Raw genomic sequence first — 8,615 nt, 5'->3', positions numbered from 1 at the left:
TTTTACTATAGAACTAGGCTAATAAGATTCTAATGTCCAAAACCACACAGATTTAGAAGCAAAACAAAACTTTTCTTCTTTTTTCAATAAAGTACCTCAGGAATTTGCTAAAATGCATATTATCAGGATTCATAGACAGATAATTGCATTTGTTTGATCTCAGCTAGGAGTCAGAAAACATTATTTTAAAATTATCCTATCAGAAGATTCTAAAGCAGATGGTCCATGGAGAGTGTTTGATGATGTATTTCTCTAGAATAATAATGTGTTTCTTGAGACATCTATTACACTAGTGATTTCTTTCTTTAATCGTAAAGACAGTGTCATATAATACTTTCTCAATAAATATTTTTGATTGAGTAAACAAATCTACATACAATTATTTAAAATATATTGTTTATTTCCAAATTAGAAGATGTAAACACTAACAGTTTCATAAAAACCTTTTGGTTGGTCTCAAAATTGCAAATAATGTACTCTTAAAAATAAAAGTTTTGTGTTTTTTTATAACATTAAACTTGGGTTTGCTTATAACTTCACAGAGCTTGCTAACACATACAAAGGCTTCAAATGATTGAGGGGTGGTGGTAGTTAAGAAAGATTGTGCTGTACCAATCTCAAGAATAAAGGCAAGACCAGTAATAAAGCTGTGCAAAATTAGTAAGCCAGTATTTACATAAATTGAGCATATTTATGTCAATATGTTTGCAGCCAGAGATTTTCAAAGGTCAAATAGACATTTGAATGTTTAATGAGACAATCTAGACTACAAATTGTAATATTTGTTATCCTCCAAATGTGTAATTCCTCACCTTCATTTTTCCCCACCATCTGCCTGGAAGCTTTTAGCAATGTGTCCATAATTAGGAATAATACTTTTTGTCTTTGAGAGATTTAATTTTTATAGCAAGAAACATAAATACAAGTGTTGGGGAAAAACTTGCTCTGCTCTTCAGGTTCATGCATCTAATGCTTTTCTCACTCCAGTGGCTGGATATAATTGGATTTCTTCAGCCACATGTATGCAACCAAAACTTGAGAATGACCCTGTTTGAATTGTCAAATATGAAGACCCACTAAATGAAGAAATTATTGTGGCCTTCATGCAAAGCTAAACATACCATCTTCAACCCAAAGGACTTTCATCATATGGTAAAAAACAAAACAAAACAGAACAAAAAAACCTGACCTTTCGACTTCATTACAGTAATTTCGTGGATCATACTAACTTGTTAGAAAAGGGAATTATGGAGCCAAATTAACACATTTGATATTTATTTATTCAAAAATAAGCCAACTTCATATTTTTGGCCTGTTTGTTTTTGTCTAGGAGATGGGATAGGTAACAATGTCGGGTTGGTAAGTTAAAACTCTAAAAACAAATCTGTTCAAATATTTTAGATTACTAATGAAATGTGAGATACTTTACCTGAATAAAATTTATATTTCTATCATAGCATAAACAATCATGCTATGAACTACTTGACTTATTTTAGTCATTTTCTAAGATTGCTGTATAGTACTTGCACTTATTTTTGTAGCCTACTACAATGTGCTCTGTTAAAGAGTAGAGCCTAATACAATCTGCTCTATTTTCAGTGCTGAGAACATACATATTATTAACTACCACAAATTTTAAAAACATATCAGCATGGCTGTGTCATTCTTTTCTTTGTTGCCAGTCCTTTGATAGACAAATAATTGCAAATATGTACACAAAAACTTATTGAAACTAATCACGTAAAATGACTACACATATATTTAAAACTTATCAAAAAATACTCTGAACAGCAATACATATTCTAATTCTCTACCATCTGTTGGTATGTTATGTCCTACATCTACTTATTTATCTTTCTTTTCCAAGTAAACTATAAAAATGTTTAGGACAATGACTGCTTTTTATTTATTCCATTAGGGAACCATAACTTACTACAACATAGGGCACGCTTTCCATCTTTTAAAAGATGAATTCATTTTCTTATTCCCTTTTAAAATCATATGTTTTATATTTCAGTTATGTTTGCTTGTTGATTCTAGTTATGAGATTTAAAAAAGCTTTTCATCTCAATTATGAAACATGCTTAGGCAAACATGAACTATTATATTTGTGGAAATGAAATGTTCACAATAAATCTAAATCCCTATTTGAAGTAATCCCTAATTGCAGAAATTGAGCATTGTACATAACTAAAAACAATAAAAAAAACTGAATGAGAAATATCCTAAATATTGTGCACCTGCTTCCAAACTATGCTACATTTATAAAGTAGAAATATTTCCCACCATCCTGTTCTCAAAAGGAGAGCTTTACATTGCTATATTTTATCTGTTCAGTTGTAATTCCAGCAGAAACTGTGGCCTCTTCTGAGTGTGGCCTTTGAATTCACCAAGGCTCGGCTAGATTCACTCTCAGTAACCCAGGAGAAACTGGAACTTTAAATAACTAAAAGAAACAAAATCTTCACTTCAACTCGCCTGTGTGCACGGAAGCCATTTTTCTCCCGTTAAGCTGACATTTCTGTGAGTTGACAGGCCTATCACTCAGAGCCTCAGACACTTGAAAGACTTCTTACAACTTGAGGAACGTCTGAAAATTTTTAATGTGAAAGTCAGGATGTCTGGTTTTATTAAGAATAGGTCGTATCATTTATGTAATCATCCTGGGACTATTCTACTGCTGAAAACAACAAAATGTTCAAATTATATAAAGTGGGGCTGAAACATGGAATATATATGATTTACCATTCTTTTAAAAAAATAAATGCCAAAATAAATTTTGACAAATTGGAAAACAAAAAAATTAAAAAAAATTAAAGAGTCATTTAAAATTATTTATTTCACCTTATTTTTGCATGAATATAAGCTTGTATATAATTTGTTTATATAAGCATTATAGGATCATGGCAAGGTAAAGAGCTAATGTAGGAAATTATCCTTGGTGGCTGCTCAGATAAACATCTGAGTATTCTTTAAGACTATGGATGTCTGGTTCTCACCATCACCAATTCCTATTTGATTGGTATTCATGGAAATAAAGTACTTCCAAGGTAATTCTAATTTATAGTCACTGCTGTGAACCATGCTCTAGAATGAACACCAAATAAAGCAAAGCAAATTATTCTAGTGCTCATTCCTTTGCAAACTGTCATTTATTTATTTAATAAAATTACCATGCTTTGTTTTTTGACTGAAAAATTTCCATAAAACATATATTAGTTGCTTCTTTTAATTTCTGTCTTGTTACTGTTGTATAGATTATAAAATTATTTCAGTTTACCTGGTGAAAAATAAATATTGATGAACTCCTAATATAGTTGGATTAAATATGGAGCAAACATTTCATGTAATTTTTATAGTTAATTTTTTAAGTTTAAAAACTATGCTATATTAACATTTCCTTTATCAAATATAAAAATAACAAGCTAAGAAGTGAAATTTGCAAATGTAACTAATAAACAATAGTCAATGAAAACTTTATTAACTTTTATGCACAATGTTAATAAGAAATGTCATTTTCCTCTTGCAATGAATAGTTTAACTGTTTATATAGCTTGAAGTATTTCATTTACCTCAAAACTCCTGTTCCACTTTATACTTGAGTGCTATCAAAAGACAGAGTAGTTTTGGATAACTGGAGTTGAAGCAAAGAGGCAAAATTGTCCCTTTATAACACATCTTTTTTTTTTCTCCAATTACATTTTCATTTCATTTACATTTTCCTTCCTAATACTCTTGGTATTCTTATATGAAGACCGAATGCCTGTTACTTGAATATATTTAGCTCAATATCTTATCATGGTGCATTTTACATTGAAATATTTTGATAATTAAAGTTTCAATGGGTGATTTTTTTAATTTATGAACTACATTATTATTTTATGTACATTTAAATTTACATCCTGAATTAGTAGCTTGTATTATTGTCATTAACAAAAATTAGAAAAAAAATACTAGCTATTAGAAACAGTATGAGTTGATGTAAGCATTTTTGTTAGTTCTGAAGCCATTTTAATAGTTTTATTGTCTTAATCAACTTACTCAACTCTCTTTATTGCTCTTTGGAGGTGGTAGTTTTGAACACATGCTGGGCGTTAGTTCACTGCTGCCAAATTAAAAATGATAATTCTCATGCTTGAATTAACTGTATGGACTAATGACCAAATATCTTTATAATGTAAGCCACCGTTGCAGCAGGTGGCAAACAATTAGACACCATAACATAATATATCCCTAAAGTAAAAAAAAAAAAATGACACTCATGATACAACTAAAGCAAAAGCATTAGAAAGAGAATAAAAATATATATTTCCATAATCAATACATGCTGAAGACAATATTTGATTATAAATAGTAAAAACATTATGCCTTATCCTGTTTAATTTCACAGGTATTCATTAAATAAATATTTTTGTGTGTGCATGGGAAAGATGAACATATGATTAAAAGATTAATATTATTAAAACACTTGACCTTGTAGAACTGACAGTTACCTTTCAGGAGATTTATCTCTAGTAAGTGAACCCTTGAGGGAAAAAAAAGCCTAAAAATTAAGAATAATTGTAGGAAATAAATTTCTGAAAACAGGGACTTCAGAGGTAGGCAAAGTTAGGTCATGAAATATCTTATACACAAAGCCTGACTTTAAAATGTATCTTGAAAGCAAAAAAGAGTCACATAGCAAGCTTTATATTATATAGGGAAATTACTCTTGCAGTGATATGGAGAATGTATTTGAGGAAGGCAAGTAGATTGATTACAACTCTTCAGTAATAATCCAGATAAAGTTTTGATAGCTATGGATGAAAATCAGAGACCACTTTAGACTATTATGTAGAAGTTAGATATGCATAATTTTGCAACAAGGTAGAGAAGGAATAAGAGAAAAAAAAAACAACTCTGGTGTGATATCCCATATATTAACCTGCTTATATGGGCAAATGGTCATCTCTCTAAATGATCCAGTACAAAAGGTGAACCACGTATTGAGAAGTGTAATTTAGAATCTCGCTTCTCAGAGAGCATTCTGATGACCAGAAGGCTTGGCATCACCTCGTGGATTTTTAGAAGTGTGTAGTTTCAGACTCCCCTATGTTCTATTAGATTAAAATCTGTATTTTAACACAATCGCTAAGAAGCCTGAGTGCATGTGTATGATTTTGAACAAATTAAATTTGAGATGTTTGTATCACAATTGAGTAGACACATCACACAATTGGTGTAGAAATTAGAAATATAAATATGAATGTCAATGAAGATCACAGAAGGGAAATACAAATTTAAGAAATTTCAGAAGAGATAGCCATGGAAGAAAATAATTTTTTCCTGACGAAAACACATACAGAAAGGCAATGGATCCTGAGGACGTCAACATGCAAACAGAAGTTAGAAGAAGGGACAATAAAGGAAGCTAGAAGAAACAGCATCTAAAAGGCAACTGAAATTAGAGTCATGTCATGCAATTCATGTGGCTGGAAGAATATTGAAAAGATTAATCTTTTCACTAAAAGGCAGTGTGAAGAAAAGGCCCACTGTATTTGGCAATGAGAGGGCTATTGTGATCACACTGCAAGCACTTTCAGCGAAATAACAAAATCAGAAGACAAACCAGGTTCAATGACTGGCAGGCGTGGAAGAGGAGATAGAAAATACAGATTGACTTTTTGAAAACCCTGTTTATGGCTTAAAAGTGAGCAGTAAGCGTGTGGTTATGTGTACCAGGCAGGCTGTAAAATGCTTCCCAAAGGTCCCCACCCTTGTATTGCACCCTCCCTGTGTGTGTAGGCTGGCCTTATTGACTGGCTTTTCCTGAAGACATTTTGGCAGCAAAGATGGGATGTCAATTTTGAGGATAGATCACAAAGAAACTGTGGCTTCGATTTTCAGCATTCTCTTGCTCATTCACTTTCCAGCAATCCACCTGCCATTTTATAAGCTGCCCTACTCAGAAGCCAAAAAGACAAAAAACATCCAGCGATGACCTGAAGTCTGCCAACAGTTCATTGGTGGAGCTTGGAAGTAGAATCTACCCCAGTGGAAATTTGAGATGATTCACTAAATTGTGATGATTGACAGACCCGCGATAGAACCATCCAGCTAAGATGCACCTAGATTCCTGCCCATAGAAACTGAGGAGGCATCACTTCTTAGCCTTTTGGCTAAGATCAAATGTAGAAATTGTGAGTTACTGTGTGTTTGTGTGTGTTTTAAACCAGTAAGATTAGGGTATCTTTTATTTAGTAATAGATAACGAAGAAAGATTTTGGTGCCTAGAGTTGGAGTGTTTCCCTAACTTAATTGCAGAAGTGGTGTTGGAACCAGGTAGTAGCCATTGAGGAGAGTGATTATGAAAGCTTAAAGTGCATCGAACGCACTATTCATAGACTTTATGGGTTTGAGGAGCTTGTAGATGAGTGGAGAAAACATTAAAACTGAAAGAAAGGCCATTGTTGTTATGTAGTTGAAGAACTTTAATAAACATTGTCATCTGCATTTATGTGGAAAGAGGAAAGTGGAAAGTGTACTTAATGATCTGTGTGATCTACTTACTAGTAAAAAAAAAAAGAAGCTAGAACTTGATGCTGTTTTTTGTTTTTTAAAAATGCTAAAATTAGGTGCTAAATTAAGAAACAGCTTGAAAATATTGAATCCAGGGAACTACCAGAAAAATATGGTATGAGGCTAAAACTGAAGGTGTGATTGTAAAAGCTCTTCTTAATACTTCAGAAAGATCAAAATTGGTGTGATGGTTCATTTTATGGGTCAACTTGGAGGGTGTTTTTGGATAAAATTAACATTTAAGTCAGTGAACTTTGAGTACGTAGATTGACCTCATAATATGAGTGGACTTCATCCAATCAGTTGAAAGTCTAAGTAGAACAAAAAATATCCTCCCAAAGCAAGAGGCAATTCTCCAGTCGGCTGCCTTCAGACTTCATCTGTACCATCAGTTCTTGGATCTCCGGCCTGCCAGCCCACATGTAGTTTTTAGACTTCCCATCTTCCATAATCACACAAGCAAATTCCTTATAAGAAATCTCTTTCTATATTTAAACATATCCTGCTGGTTCTGTTTCTTTGGAGAACCCCAACTAATACAGGTGATGTCATAGAGTGCTCTTCAGTCAAATAAAAGACCCTTGAAGGAGATTAAGAGTGTTTTACACAAATCCTTTCAATCCAACCAAAGGATCTCTGAGAATTGTGAGGGGTTCCTCTCATCCTTCTCAATAGGAGACAAAGGTATAGATAGGAGATTTGTGGCATGTCTTGTCTTTTTTTCTAGTGGAATGAACCCCAAAAGGATTTATAAAAGACCCACAAAGTCTTTTAAACACTTACATACGCAAAAACATCACCAGATTGAACTGAAAAAGAGGCATTTGGATCTCAAAACTTCTATGGTTAGAAAACAGGCTGTGAAAACTACTTAGCTGCTAATGCATGCTGACTTTTACAATAAAGAGTAAATGGCTTTGCGAGCAGAACCAAGAGCCCAGAAGGCAGAGTGAAATAGGAAGTTGACCCTTACTAAGTCCAGTTTTGGGATAACTAAGACCCTCTTGCAATTGGGTTGCAATATCTCCAGAAACTTTAAGCAAGAGACACCCAGTCAAGCTACACTTAATTTCTGACTCACAAAAACTGTCAGATTAAACTGTTTTTCAAGTGGTTGAATGTTGAATAATAGATTAATCAGTGGTAGAGAGGGAGAAATGGACATTAAGCAGCCTACTTGTATAGATGGGAGTTTATAGGAGATGCACGAGTATTGGTGGTAAGATTTAGAAGGTGAGTAGATGAAGGTGAGTAGATAGTAGTGGTGTCTGGTGAAAGAGGAAGAAAAATGGAAGAGTATGGAATTAAGAAGACAAAAGAAGAAAACATTTAAAGGTGAAGGTGGAGTCTACTCTCTTTGCAGTTTGAATGGAGGGCTGTGGGTGAAACATTATTTAGAATAAAGCAAAAACAAAATACAATGTGGGAAAGTGAAGGTGCTGAATGTGAACAGCTATTCAAACAATTTTTGTTGGAAAAAAGGAGTGAAAAAAACAGGGTCACAGCCAAAGAGGAACATGAAACCAAAGGATATATTTTTATCTTAATTTGAAGTGCTGGTGTATTTATATGCTGAAGGAAATTTGGAATGGATGGGGAGAAATCACACATGCATGAGAGAATAATTGGATGGCATAAATTGCAATGACAAAAATAGAAGAGACCCAGAGATCAGGCAAAATAAATCCCTCTTATAGGAGCAAGGCATGAATCTGTATTAACAGGGCTGAAAACAGAGGCTATGTATTTAGATAGAAATTAGTGCATAGATTTGATATGAGGATGGTGAGAAATTTGCCAAAGGATTTTTATGGAATATGTTTCCATGATCATAGAGAGTTTTCTTATGTTGCACTGATCTAGGTAAAGGTTATCATCTTAACATTGTAGAAATATCTTTGTGTTGAGCCATTGTTGTGTTGCTATAAATCTGTAAGACTGGGTAATTTATAGAAAAAAAGGCAATTTAAATGGCTCACCGTTCTGCAGGCTGTACAGAAAACAGTGCTTCTTGTGAGGGCCTAAGGAAGCTTACAATCATGGCAGAAGGTGAAGGG

The sequence above is a fragment of the Hylobates moloch genome, unplaced genomic scaffold (genome assembly GCF_009828535.3).
Source record: "Hylobates moloch isolate HMO894 unplaced genomic scaffold, HMol_V3 SCAFFOLD_31, whole genome shotgun sequence".
In the NCBI taxonomy this organism is placed as follows: domain Eukaryota; kingdom Metazoa; phylum Chordata; class Mammalia; order Primates; family Hylobatidae; genus Hylobates; species Hylobates moloch.
Note: the sequence above shows the minus strand (reverse complement) of the source record.